The sequence below is a fragment of the Ochotona princeps genome, chromosome 14, assembly GCF_030435755.1.
Source record: "Ochotona princeps isolate mOchPri1 chromosome 14, mOchPri1.hap1, whole genome shotgun sequence".
Lineage (NCBI taxonomy): Eukaryota > Metazoa > Chordata > Mammalia > Lagomorpha > Ochotonidae > Ochotona > Ochotona princeps.
In genome coordinates this window covers 8,432,973-8,447,987 of record NC_080845.1, presented here as the reverse complement: position 1 = coordinate 8,447,987, position 15,015 = coordinate 8,432,973, and the positions used below count along the sequence as shown (strand labels likewise).

The 15,015-nt window shown below is 47.4% G+C and overlaps 1 protein-coding gene across 3 annotated transcripts in view; it reads right to left on the bottom strand.

Annotated features, from left to right (window-relative positions):
* Positions 1–12,954, bottom strand: part of STRBP (spermatid perinuclear RNA binding protein) — a 151,334-nt gene extending 138,380 nt beyond the window's left edge. For all 3 annotated transcript variants that reach the window (XR_009246678.1, XM_058672983.1, XM_058672982.1), the window contains exon 1: positions 11,612–12,954. The gene's annotated coding sequence lies outside the window, so the exon portion shown is untranslated. The remainder of the gene's footprint in view (positions 1–11,611) is intronic.
* Between the last annotated feature and the right edge of the window lie 2,061 nt (positions 12,955–15,015).

Here is a 15,015-nt window from a genome sequence, read left to right as displayed (position 1 = left end):
GGATAACAGCTAAAGTCTTCGCCTTGAATGCGCCAGGATCCCATGTGGGCACTGGCCATATTCCCGGCAGCCCCACTTCCCATCCAGCTCCCTGCTTGTGGCCTGAGAAAGTAGTTGAGGACGGCCCAAAGCCTTGGGACACTGCACCTGCGTGGGAGACCTGGAAGAAGTTTCTGGCTCCTGGCTTTGGATCAACGCAGCTCTGGCTGTTGCAGTCACCTGGGGAGTGAATCATCGGATGGAAGATCTTCCTGTCTGTCTGTCTGTCTCTGTCTCTCTCTTTCTCTCTCTCTCTCTATATATATATCTGACTTTGCAATAAAAATAAATAAATCTTAAAAAAAAAAAAGAAAAAGACAGGGAGTCACCAGAGGATTCTAATGAGAAAAGACAAAATCTGATTTCCCTGTATCTTTTTTTAAACATGCATTTACTTCAAAGTCAGAGTTACAGACACAGGGGGAAAGACAGAGAAAGGTCGGTCTTCCATTCCGGGTTCGCTCCTGAAAAGGCCACAACAGTGAGGACTGAGCCAAACCAAAACCAGGAGCCAACAGCGTAACCTGGATCTCCCATGTGGGTGACAGGGGCCCAAGTACTGGGGCCATGAGCCAGTACCCACATGGTATACTGGCATCACAGGCAGCAGCCTAACCCACCACACCATAATGCCAGCCCCAAACCTTTATTAAAAGATCACTCCTGCTACCATAAAGGGACCACCAAGAAATGCTACAACCATAGCTCAGATGAGCTGAAGTATACTTATACCAGAAGTGATAAATACAGAGTCTAGACACAATCTGAATGAAAACTGCCAAGATTTCTTCATAGATGGATCAGATGTGGTGTATGAAAGTCAAGGATGACTAGGCTTTGGCCTGAGCCAAATGTGGAACAAATGCAATTTAAGATGCTAAACAAGGGGTCCCCATGTTGCGAGGCAGCAAGTCAGGCCTCTTTCAACATCCCATACAGGCTGTAGGTGATGGCTCAAGTGGCTGGGCCCTGCTGCCCAAACTGGGAAACCTAGACTAAGTTCCAGGTTCCCAGCTTTGCCCAGCTTTGCCCAACCCCAGCTGCAAGTGTCTGGCAAGCAAATTAGCAAGTGGAAAATCATTCCTTCTTTATTTTTTTCAAATTACTTTTCTAAAAGAAGATAATGTAGAGACAGGTATTTGCCTAGTGGTTAAAGAGGACAGTAGGATATAGCATCCCTGGATATAGCATCACTGGATGTACCGGAGTTATTAATCAGCAGATGAGAACTCTCTCAAAACTTAAAAAATTTTTTAAAAGATATTGGTCTAGTGCTGTGGTATAATAGGTTAAGCCACTGCCTGCAATGCTAGCAACCCTCAGGATGCCAGTTCCAGTGTTGGCTGCTCCACTTCCAATCCAATTCTTTGTTAACATGCTTGGGAAAATGGTAGCAGATGGCCCAAGTTCTTGGGCTCCTGCACCCACAAGGGAGACCTGGATCAAACTCCAGGCTGCTTGCATCAAGCATGGTCCAGTCCCAGCCACTGAGGCCATTTGGAAAATGAGCCAGCAGATGGAACATCTATCTTTCCCTCTTACTCTGTAACTTTTTCAAATAAATCTTAAAGAAAAAATATATTGCAAACTCCGTAAGAATTTTTTGAAATTGCCTTGTGTAAGTGAATGTATCAAGTAGGAAAAGATACACAAGCCTAAAGTTCCAGACTCTAGCTAAAAAGTTGAGTCATCAGTACATGTACGATGTAAGGCCATGAGACTGGATGGGAAGACAGGACCAGGGAACCACAGGCAGAACAGAGAGCTCGTGCAGTAGTCCACTGTGAGAGCGCAGAGTAATGAGGATGAACCATCAGCACAGCAGGGCGAAGCAGCAACAGCAGCAGAGTGTGGTATCCTAGAAACCCAAGCATACAGTGTCTCAAAAGGAAAAGAGCCACACACCAAACACTAGGTATGCTACTAGGTCAAATAGGAAACCTGGTGGTTTTGACAACAGCAGTTTCATCCGAGTGATGGGGCTGAAAACCTCAGTAGAGGGTTCACAAGAGAACAGGAGAGCTGAAGATAAAACAACTTTCTCAACAAGATCTGCTATAAACAGCAGCAGATAAACTGGTTAGTAGCTGGAAGAAACTGTGTGGCCCAGAAAGGGCAGTTAAACAGATGAAATACAGTACGTGTGTGCTCACTGGAATGTGCTACCAGATGAGAGGATAAAGAGTCACAGGAGAGGGGGAGAAGCGGCACCATTCCAATTGTTACAGAACATCACTAGAAAAGTCAAGTAGTCCAAGCAAGAGAAAGCCCGAGGAGCTGGAGGGCAGTGATTCTAGAGGATTGTTCTCTCAGTGATGCTAAGGAAGGGAGTTGGGCACCACAGGAGGCTCAGGAGGAAGGTGAGGCCAGCTAGTGGGAACCTGTGCATTACACACACATTATTTCATCTAAGCCCAAAATTCCGCAAGGTATTATCTCTACATTATGAACCACAAGCTCAGAGAGAGCAAATGCTGTGTTTAACACACCAGGTTGGTGTGCAATAGAGCTTTGTCTGAAACTCGGATCCTTCTGAGCGTAAGACAAGAAGCATTTACATTGGGGAACAAAAGATTTTGTGGGCAGTGTTTTAGGTACATATCAGCTAGAAATACATACTAGCATTTATGGATAAAAATATGTAAGAATTGTTGTGAATATTCCAGCAGAAACAATAAAAATGTTTCTGTGAATGAGGAATAATGAACTAAGAATCACAAAATACTGATCATTGCTAGAGCTGGCTGATGGGCAGTGGGAGTTCACTGTCATCTCTTACATATGTATAAAAATTTCATGGCAGGGTCAGCACTGCAGCACAGTAAGTTAACCCTCCACCTGTGGTCTGGCATCTTATATGGGCACTGATTCGAGTGCCCACTGCTCCACTCCTAATTCAGCTCACTGCTTATAGTGCAGGAAAGCAGTGAAGGATGGCCAGGTTCTTGGGCCCCTGCACTCACACAGGAGAACAGGAAGAGGCTCCTGAAAACAAAACAAAACAAAACAAAACAAAAAACAAACAAACAAAAAAAAAAAACACTTCCCAATGTAGCAAGCCACTGCTTGGGGTGTCTACATCCCATATGCGTGTCTGGGATCCAGTCTTGCTAACACCAGGAGAACACCGGATGATGTACTTAAGTACCTGCCATGCACAGGGATATGTGGCTGGAGCTCCTGGTGCCTGACTTTAACCTGGCCCAGGCCCAGCTACTGCAGGCATTTTGGAAGTGAATCAGTAGATGGACAATGCAGAGATCTGGTCTTCTCTCTCTCCCCTCTCCTCTTTCACTATGTCTTTCAAATAGATAAAAGAAAGATTAACAGGTCCAGGGAAAAAAAATTTAAAAAAAAGAAAAGAAAGAAAAGAAAAACGTCCTCAAAGTCGTATCCAGGGCATTCCTTAAGGAGAACTGACCCAGTCCAGTGGCAGCCCTTGCCCTTCCACTCGAAAATCATCCCTGTTCTCACAATCCCGGGAGCCAGAGCTCCCAAAGCTAAGCATTAGCTCATGTAGCCCTTGAAAACACTTGTGCATTCAATGGCTTGACTGAAAAAGGCAGGTTTCAAATTTGCTCAGCCATCCAACCCTCCTTGCCAGCTCAGGCACTGACCAGAATCCGATACGCAATTTCTGAAAGGGTGAGCTGAAAGTCTACACCTACTTCTTAGTCTACAGTCACCTCCTGGTGCCACTTCTCCAAATGAACCTTCTCCAGAGTCACCTACATTATACATCTGTCATAGGAGCCAAAGTCCACATATGAGAGCTGTGAGCTCCGGAAATAAAAGAAACTATTAAACAATAACACTAACTTCAAAAATCTACTTTGTCTAATTCCACAGCACTGGCCACACAAGCACTGGATCAGACAATACAGTCAGTACTTGTTCTGTAGTAACATCTTCTAAAGCCACATTGCAGTACGTCTGGGATCTGGTTCTTCCATGCTAACTTTAACATTCTAAGCTCACTGACAACTTCAAAAACTGAAAATATTCACAAGGTCTCGAGACGTTTATTATTTCCAGCTGCTATTGTATAACATCAAAACTACCATACCTTTTCCTCCTAGTTCAACAGCTTTGTTTAGTTGTCCAATTACTTAATTCAAGAGCTACCCAAACTTCACTGGGTTAGAACGTAAGATGGGTAGGTTGTACAAATTCCATGATCACAGACAACGCTTGATGAGTTTCAGATCCACTTAAAAACATCTGAAGAACAAGGGGCCTGCACTGCAGCACAGTAGGCTAAGCCACCGCCTACACTACCAGCATCCCATACAGGTGCCAGCTCGGTTCAAGTTTCCACTTCTGATCTGGTTTCCTGCTAATGCACTAGGAAAAGTGGCATGGATGGCCCGTGTTTGGGACACTGAAGAAAAAAAAAAAAGACTAGTTTCAGCCTGGCCTACTCTAGCCATTATAGCATTTGGGGGGAGAAAACCAGCAGATGAAGATTTCCTTCCTCTTTGACACCCCCCCCCCTTAACTCTCCCTTTCAATAAAATCTTACCAAAAAAAAAAAAAAAAAAGCATTAACCTCCCACATCTTTCAGAATAAACCACTTCATAAGGTTATTACCTAACTCTTAAAATTTAACAATTTTCATTTAGACTGACTAGACACAACCAAAGTTGTAGATTATATCTTCACTCCAGGAACAATCTATTTAGGGCAGGATCTATTTTTCACACAAAACAACATAATTGAGCCCTAGAAATATTAGATTTAGCATACAGCATGTCTTTGAAGGGCTAACACTGGGGTTAACCCGCCTGTACACCAGCATCCCATACAGGTACCTGCAAGCCCTGACTGCTCCACTTTTGATTTCGCTCTCTGCTAACGTGTATAGGGAAGCAGCTGAGGATAGCCCAAGACCCTGGGACCCCACCAGTCACACAGGAGTCCTGGCTTTGGCTTGACCCTGGCTGTTGAGGTCATTTGGGGAGTGACCCAGAGTGTGGAAGACAACTTTTTGTGTCTCCACTTTCTGTAACTCTGCCTCTCAAAAAAAAATAAATATTTTTTTTAATGCCTGAAAGCTTAAATGTCAATGTATACTTGCTGAATTTAACTGGTAAAACAAGCTTAGTAACAGCAACCTAAGACAGGCAAAGCAAAACAGGAGAAAAGGGAGAAGAAAACCTAGACATTATCATTCAAGACAATTAGTAGTTGCTAATGTCATCAGTATTAAATTGGTTAAATTCATAAACACTGTTCTGCCCAATAGGACATTTTGGAAAGTCCTGGCACCTGGAAAACTGCATAACAGGAAATTCTGCAGGTGCAGTAAGAAACTACATCTTGTCCATGACCCAGAAACACCTCAGAATGTATTACACAACTTGCTGCAGAATTCTCACTTTTCAAATGGAAATGAACCATGAAGTCACACAATGCAAAGCTGTGATGACTGGTATCAACTGTACCCTTCTGCGTTATGCTCAAGTTAACTCAAGAAGGCAGATGTCGTACACAGTGCCAGTTATATCAGAAGACAATTTCACTATCCAATAAAATTTAGAACTGCTCCATTCACCCAGCAACCCACATAAATGCTGAGGTAGGTGCCTTTAAAGAGCTGTTACTGAGGTCAGAATTGTGGTACAGTTCGTTAAGCTGCTGTATGCAATGTCTGCTTTCCATACTGGAGCACTATTTCAAGTCTCAGCTGCTCTACTAATGCACCTGGGAAAGCAGCAGCAGCTGGCCCAAGTCCCTGGGTCCCCACCATCCATGTAGGAGACCTGGATGCAGTCCCAGGTTCTTGGCTTAAGTCTGGCCATTGTGACCACTTGAGGAGTGAACCAAAGCATGGCAGGTTTCCTCTTTCTTCTCTCCCACCCCATCTCTGTGGATCAGTGTGATTCCCTTCCCCCCTTACTCTTTCAAATAAATCTCTGGAACTAAAAAGGTTCATAAGTGGATAAAATAATTCAAATTAGGCAAAAAAAGATAAATCAGATCATTTGGTCACCTCACTATTCAAAACCTAAAAACTAGATTCAATATTTATATACTTTTCAGGCTCTAATCATCTGATTATTCATCTACATCACACTAATCTGGTTCCATTACTTTATTTCTGCTCCAACTGATACAGAAATTTTTTTTAAGATTTATTTTTATTGCAAAGTCAGATATACAGAGAGGAGGAGAGACAGTGAGGAAGACCTTCCCGTCCGATGATTCACTCCCCAAGTGAGTGCAACGGCCGGTGCTGTGTCGATCCAAAGCCAGGAGCCAGAAACTTCTTCCAGGTCTCCCATGCAGGTGCAGGATCCCAAGGCTTTGGGCCATCCTCAATTGCTTTCTCAGGCCACAGGCAGGAAGCTGGATGGGAAGTGGGGCTGCCAGGACTAAAACCAGTGCCCTCATGGGATCCTGGCATGTTCAAGGTGAGGACTTCAGCTACTAGGCCACGCCGCCAGGGGCATTGACATATAAATTCAACTTACATCTCTCAATAAAGTTTTCTAAAATTAGACTGGATTATGAAGCCTCTCAAAATTACCTATCAGGGTTTTCTACAACTAAACAAATTTTGAAAAATAAATCTTCCAATAAAAGGATCTAAGCAAAACAAACGAAAACAGAAAAGTTCAGATGGGTAATGATATCCAAACATTATATAAGATGGTAAACCATGAGAATACGTCAGCTAGCACAGGACTATCAAAGCTGGCTGTAACCAAGCTCAAGACAAATTAGTCTAATAAACCAACTTACTTTTTACCTTACTGTAATGTCAATCATGACCAGCATCTACACTCTTTATAACTAGTAGGCCAAAAACGTTCAAATACATCTAGACTGAAATTATTTAAAAAGCATTCTCCTTGGGTCTGGGACAGTAGCCTAGCAACCTTGAATGTGCCAGGATCCCATATGGGCACTGGTTTGTATCCCAGCTGCTCCACTTTCCTGCCAGCTCCCTGCTTGTGGCCTGGGAAAGCAGTCGAGACCAAGAAGAAGCTCCTGGATCCTGGCTTCAGATTGGGTCAGTTCCAGCTGTTGTGGCTACTTGGGGAGTCACTTCCCATCCAGCTCGCTGCTTGTAGCCTGGGAAAGCAGTTGAGGAAGAGCCCAAAGTCTTGGGACCCTGCACCCACGTGGGAGACCCAGAAGAAGCTCCTAGATCCTGGCTTCGGATCAGCGCAGCACTGGTCCATTGCAGACGCTTGGCGAGTGAATCAGACAGAAGATCTTCCTCTCCGTCTCTCCTCCTCTCTGTACATCTGCCTTTCCAATAAAATAAATAATAAAAAAAAGAAAGAAAAAGCATTCTCTCTCAAACAGAGCAAATGAAAGCTGAAGTACCAAGTAATTAGTAACTGACAACTCAAAGTTAAAAAGGGAAGAAGTCTATAGATACCCAGTAACAAGGAAATTGAATGACACTAGCAGGAAAGACAGCTTTAATTTTTATTCAAGTTGCTGAGAATTAATCAATTTTGGGGGAAAAAAGTATTATATTTATCACTCCTGGTTTAAGAATTCAGTTCACTGAGTTAGAGCAGTACTTACCTCCAGAAATCAAGCTTGGAAGCCATTTTGGCCAAAAGCTAGAAACCAGAATATCTTTCACAAGCTTTTGCTCAGGCTCAAGAATTCAAATCAGCACCCATACTCAGTCGCAAAAATAAGCCAGAAAAACTAAGCTGACAGAAGAGTAGAGAATAAACACACTGAGCTCTGCAGACCTCTTTGAGTCACATTCCTTTCATCTCACAGCTGGTGCTGTGGCACAGCCAGTGAAGCCACAGCCTGCAGCACTAGCATCCGTGAGTGCCACTTCAGGTCCCAGCTGCTCCACTTCTCCCCAACCAGCATACGGAGATGTCTTGCTCTAACTCTGCCTTTCAATTAAAAAAATAAATAAATATTAAAAGAAATAAATCTCTATCCAAGCTTCTCATAACAAATTAGTTTACTTAAAGGCAAAATCTGAAGTACTAATTAATATTTGACCAATCTAAAAGCTATAGGGGGAGAGGAAGAAAGCAACCAAATAAATAATATCCATCCTTGTAGTTATACCCTTTCAGTCTTCCAAAAAAACTTGCTTTATACAAAAGCCACCTCAGTTCTCAGGAGGCAGGAGGTAGAGTCAGGTTTCTGGAGAGGAAACCAGCAGATTAAGTGTCTTGTCCAGCAAGTCACCAGCAAAAACAAAACCAGATCCCAATTATTTACACTACAGAGTCACTTTTTTTCCTGGATCATAAACCTAGGATAATAATTTTAAGTGCCTACAAATGATCTCAGTTCATATCAAAACATAATGCCAGAATGGAGTATTCTGAACAAGAAAATACCGCTTACCTCAAATCAATAAAATAAACTAATACAAAGGGGAAACAAAGGCCATATTTTTTGAGACTATTTTCAAGGGTCACTCTATTCAGCATATACTTTACTGCTCAAAATCTCCACCAAGGAGCCAAAGGAGTTAGATTCGCACCCTCTAATTATATTCCATACATAAATCAAATTCCAAAATACTTCAAGAGGTTCTCAATCAAAAGTATACTAAATCTAAAAACCTTTTCTTCCAAAAACAAATCTTTCAGCACTATCTTCAAAGCATTATGTGCTGCCTGCCGGACACATCTGAGATTTAGATTTTAAAAATCATTACTTACAAGTCATTTTAAAAATAGTTCTATTCACAAATTTCAGATTGCTTTAAATTTGACATTCTGCTCAGCTCTCATTAAGTTTAGGCAAGATTCCCACTTCCACTCAAATTTTATTATTTGAGCATACAATGGCTGCATTAAGATACTTCCTAAATTGGCAAAAGACAAAAACTAAACAACCCAGAAAGCTCCCAAGTTTCCCAAGTGGGTCTTTTATTTCAAATCATACTAGGCACCCCACTACACACTACACGAACCGTGCAGTGACAAGTCATATCTGCAGTACGATTCAATATGTTTTTGAACCAAAATTTGACAAGACCGAGTTTTCAATGTCAAAGAACTCATTTTTCAAGATTCTAGGAAACCCTGCTTACTGAAGCAATCTCAAAGCAGTTTGATTAATCCTTCTAAATCCCAAAGAATTTAAGAGAAGCCACAGGACACTGAATGAAACCTGCTCTGAAATGTCTGCACTCAACCCCCTAAAGGCTACTTCCCATGTGTTTGGCAAGCTGATGGCCATATGTCCACCCAACCCCAGCAGAAGTGTCTTTCCTCCATCATTTCAATATTTCATTCCCCAACTCAAACCAAAATAACACTTGAACTATTTGGGAGAAAAAACTGAAGCAGTATAAGTCACTCACATCATGACAGAGAGAGAACGTGTCAAAAGCCTCCCATTCTGCCAGTTTTGGAAGCTGGGTGTACATTACTCCAGTCGGCCATACTTCAGCATGAGAGTCAGGTATTATTACATCACCGGATGTCTGACACTGCCCCATTACCCAAAGCACCAGGGCAACTGAGACTACACCAAGGTATCCCTTCCACCCTCTCCCATACAGCTACCTGAACACCACAGCAGCCAGGCCCTGCTCTCCTGCACAGACACACCTCACTCGCCCTACACCTGCGGCAGCCCCACGTCCATCCATCCTTGGTGCAAACCTCAGAGTCCTGTGCGGCTGACAAGCCTACAGGCTAGGACACTGCCCACCACCACACACATCCTCCAGACCAGCTCTCCCTGGCGCCCCTCCCCATTAGGGGGCTCTGGGACTCAAATCAGGTCTCAGGCTGTTTCGTCCAATACTGTACAAGATTTAATGCTGTCTATTTCCCATTAACATCATTCCAGGATCCACATCTCCCACACCCAACCTCTCTAATCTCCAATTTCTCTAAATCTGGACTTTAATTCCCTCCTTTTAGGTTCTTTTTTTCTCCCAGTTTGTACTCTACCCTTCTTTATACTTTCAGTAAGGTAATGATTCTGGTTCCTTTTGTTTCTCAAGACTCAAAATATTCCAATCTCTCCCCACAGTCCCACACCTTTCAATAGTCTCTAAGCAACCTTTCCTTAACTTGCTCCAACCCAAGTAGTATTTCCTTCCTTAAACCCCATACAATAGGCCACCTATCCCTCCCTACCCAGACAAGCCCACACACCCCTCTCTCTCCGTTTCCCCCAGTGTAGGTACTAAGCATTCTTCCACATCCTCTCCCCTAAAGCATCCTGTCTTCTCCCACTGTTTCCTGTCTATTCCCCTCTCCCTAAATACAAAATCCAGTGCCCCAAACGCTCTTCCTGTCTAAGCTACCTGCTGCCCCCTCTTCTGACTTCCCTTCCCTCACGGCCCCCATCTCCCCAACTCTCCCCACACTTCCTTACCTAGGAACACTTGCCACCATCTGTCCTCACACCTCACCTGCCACTCCGAAAACGCTCTCTCCCTTCTGCTCCCACACATCTCCCAGGTTTCCCATCCTGCAGCTCCTCGCCCTTGGTTCCCAGGGCCCGGGCTGACACCCCCATCAAGCGCCCCTCCAGTTCACTGCACTGCCCCGCCCCGCCTCTCTCCCAAGCCCCTCTCCCAAGCCCCTCAGACTCGGGCCCTGCTCCAACCTCCTTCCACCTCACGCTCAACACCAACTCCATCCCTGGCTCCCTCCCGCCCAGCCCTCCACACACCCCGGGTCAGAACGACCCCCGCGGGGCTCCCGGAGCCTCGGGCCTACCCTCCACACACACACCTTCTGTCGGGACAGCCTCCATTTCCGTCACCCACCCGCTCTACCAGGTACCCCCTTCCCTCCGGCTCACCCTGCCACCCTTTCTTCCACACTCCGACCGGACCTCCTCCGCCATTCTCTTTCGCACGCGTCCGGTGGCCTTCCCGGTATCTGCCCCGCTCCCAGCTCCTCACGCACCAGGACCTCCGCTCCTTCCATTCCTGCCTCGACACCCCCAGTCCTCTCCCTCCACGCCCATCCCTCCTTAGCCTCCCCCTACACACACACACACACACACACACACGAGCTCGCCCCCACCCACAGGAATGCCCTACATGCCGCTCGCCCTAGCCCCCAGCACTCCCCCCTGCAAACCTGCCCTAAGGCCCTCACCCTCCAACGACCCGGATCCCTCTACCCTCCATTCTCCTCCAAATCTACCCGCGCCCTCTCCCTGCTCCCCCCTCCCCGCTTCAACAAAGCCTCTCCCCTGCCCCCAATGTCCTCCAACACCTGCTCCGGAGCCCCCCACCCCCGGGTCCTCCCATCGTACTCCCCGGACCTGCCGGCGCCCGATCCCCCCCATGGCCCACGCCCTCCCCTCGCTCAGGGCCGGGACCCCGTCCCCCAAAAGGTGAGGGAGGCTGCCGGCTGCCCTTGCCCGGGAGCGGCCGGGACACCGCAGCGCCGAGGACGGGTCACAATGCCGGAGCACCGGGCCGGGATGGCTCCCCGTTCCCCGGCCCGGCCGCCGCCACCGCCGCTGCTAAGGACGCACAACAAACAATGCGGGGCCCGGGCCGGCTCCACCAACCGCCTCAACCGCCGCCTCAACCGCCAGCCGCCCGGGACGGCCCGCCGCGCAGGCGCCTGCCTCCCCGTCGCCGCAGCCTACCCGCGCCGCCACGCTCTGCCCGCGCCCGGCTGCCCGCTCCTGCTCCGCCGCCGCCGCCACTTCGTCCGCCCGCGTCTCCCGGTTCTCCTCAGCCCAGCGGCGGCGGCTGCGGCGGGTGCTGCCCTGGTGGCGCTCGCGGCTCCGGTCTTCGCTTCGGCTTCGGCGGCGGCGGCGGCGAGCACGTGACACCGCCGAGCGCGCTCATTGGCCGAGCCGGGGGGCGGGCCCCGCGGCTGCTGGGGGAACGGAAAGCCCGCCCCCCGGCTCTCCGCGCGCCCCCTCCACGCGCGCCCTGCCGCACCTGAGAGCGCCAGCCAGCGCCCGCCGCGCCGAGCCTGCGCCTGCGCCTGCGCCAACTGCGCACCTGGGAGCGCGCAGGGCGCTCGCGCCGGCGGCGGCCGCATGCACCTGCGAGCGGACGCTTACGTAAACTGCGTCCCCGCCTTGCTCCCGGCTCCGGGCCCCCGCCTGCCGCAGCACCTGAGCCCCGCTGCGCCAACGGCGTAACCGCCGCGGCGCGGAGACCCGCGGATGGCACGGAAACTTCGTAACTTGGGACTGTGAGATCGCCTCGGGGCTCCTGCGTGTGGCCGAGCTGGGCTCCCCGGGTTCCGCGAGGCCCTCTTTGCGGGATTCTGTCCCCCGCCCCGAGAACCGCGGCTGCTACGCAAACGGAGTAGGCGCCGCAGTGCCTCCCCGGGTGGAGGAGGGGCAGGCCACAGGGCTCGGACTTGGAGAAAGGTTGCACTCCACCCGCTTCCAGCCGGCGTGAGCGACCTGGGCCAAGGCATGGAGCCACTCTGAATCTTGGCTTTCCCCGTCGGAGAAAATGGGACCATAATTCTGTTGTCGGAGCTGTTAGGGAGACGGCGTGAGACAATAGAAGTGAATTTTCCTGGCACATGGCAGGCACTGAACAGGAATTGCCGCGATCCGCTCTCTTTTCTCCAGCCCTCATAGTCTCCCTGGGGTTGAATCTGGGCCCAGGACAGCTCCCCTCTTCCTCTTGGCTGGGTCAGGCTTCGGCAGAACACTGAACCTTCTCTGTGCCCCGGGGCGGCGCTGACAAAGAAAGGTCGACTTTTCATTTTTACAATTAGGAACCGGAACCTTCTGGGGTGCCCGACTTTGCTCCTGGCAGTGCAGCCGCTGCTAAGTGCTACATGCCAGCCACCGTGCTGGGTGCTGGAAGGTCCTTGCAGCTGAAAACCCATGAGACCACTGCATGTCAGGACAAAGGGACTTGGCAGAGCTGCTCTTTTCCTATAGAAGACCCCTGATTTTTCTAATGACATACAGGCTCGAATATGTTACCAGCTGTGTTTCACTTACAAAATAAAGTGTGAACACTCAGTTTCAACTTTGAAAAAAAAAAGCTTCAGTGGTGTGACCTTGGCCCTCCAGCCACACGAAATTACAGAACTGTCATTTGCAGAGTATGCCCAGGTCTGTAACCCCTCTGAACCTCCTGAGACAGGTGCCAAGGCCACATCCCCACCCCTAACTGCCTGACACCTTCCTGTATCCTCTCCCGAACACTCCCCGGTGTTCTTGTTAGCGTACACCTTACTCCCCCTGGAGCTTGCAGGCTGCCAGAGATGCATGTCCCCAACTCCCTCTGCTTGCACAAAGCCCCATTAAACCACATAGTCCTGGGGCCCAGGACTGTAGCTAGCTGTGTCCCCTCCCTGCATTTGTAAGTACCTTGAGGACGGTCACCTTGCCACCCGAGTGGGTTAAGGAAGATTCCATGTGTACATGAGATCACAAAGCTGGATTCTGCTGGGCATTCCTAAGTCTGCCAGAGAGGGACACTGCAGAACTCACCGGATTGTAAGGAGTCCGTTCATGTTGTCCCACACTCGGCATATAAAACAGGACTGCCTGGCATAATGAAGGGGCTGCTAGTATCATTTCAATCTCTGTATGGGGTTTATAAATGTGAACGCTCTTGACAAAAACATGCAAGTGGAGGCTGGTTTTGTGGTGGAGTGAGTGAAACCAGGGCTTGCAATGCCAGCATCCCGTATGGACTCTGGTTCAAGTCCTGGCTGCTCATGGTTTCAAGTGTTGTGTTTGGAACCCTGCCACCCACTTGAGAGACTCTGATGAAGCTTCTGGCTTCTGGTATTGGAGGGGCCAAACACTGCTCTGGGGCTGTCTCAAGAGTCAGTCAAGAGAAGGACGATATCTCTCTCTCTTTGTAACTGACTTTCAAATAAACAAATACATCTTTAAAAATTGCAAGTGAGGCAAATTAAAAGTTCATTCTGCCCTGACCTCTGCTTCTCCTCCCCCATCTCATCTCCCAGAGCAGTTTACTTTAAATTCCTTATCTCTCATATTATATATCCAGAGAAAGAAGGAGGTTGCAGAAATTGATATAGCTGTAATGTGTGTGTTGGACTCTGCCTAGACAAAGTCAGAAAATTAACTACCAGTCACCACTGAATATGCCTACAAAGTAGAATTTGAGTGAAGGGACAAAAGACTCAATATTCCTGCATTAATTCTTAAGGATATATATATACATATTTTTAACAACTTATGGGCCCGGCGGCGTGGCCTAGCGGCTAAAGTCCTCGCCTTGGGAGCCCTGGGATCCCATATGGGCACCGGTTCTGGTCCCGGCAGCTCCATTTCCCATCCAGCTCCCTGCTTGTGGCCTGGGAAAGCAGTTGAGGACGGCCCAATGCATTGGGACACTGCACCCGCGTGGGAGACCTGGAAGAGGTTCCTGGTTCCCGGCATCGGATCGGCGCGCATCGGCCCGTTGCGGCTCACTTGGGGAGTGAATCATCAGACGGAAGATCTTCCTCTCTGTCTCTCCTCCTCTGTGCATATCTGGCTGTAATAAAATGAATAAATCTTTAAAAAAAAAACAAAAAAACAACTTATTCAAGCATACCTGCATTTCATATGATTATATATGCCATGTGTCTAATTCAATGATTTTTAATAACTTTATGGAGTGGTACAAAAATAATATAATTCAATTAAAAAGGTTGAAAATATTTTATGGATTCACCCATAAATTCCTTCATGCTCATTTACTGCCAATCCATATTCTCACTTCCAATCTCATACAACTACTCATATACAGTATGTCTCTATTTTTGCTTTCTTCTGGATTCGTCTGACATATATAAACAGAAGTCAAACAGGCCTTATAGGAAAAGAAAGAATAAATGTGTCACCTCCTAATCCCATCCAGTGATAATAATCACTGCTAATATTTGCAAATATTGTTCCAACCTTTTTCAATGCATGTCAACACGTATGTTTTACACGTGATGATCATATAATTTCTACTTTGATTTTTTTCAAATAAGGTACCAATATTTTTTTGTAACTACATATTCTTGTGTACAATGTATTTTTTCTAAAAAGTGTTTACTTTTTTC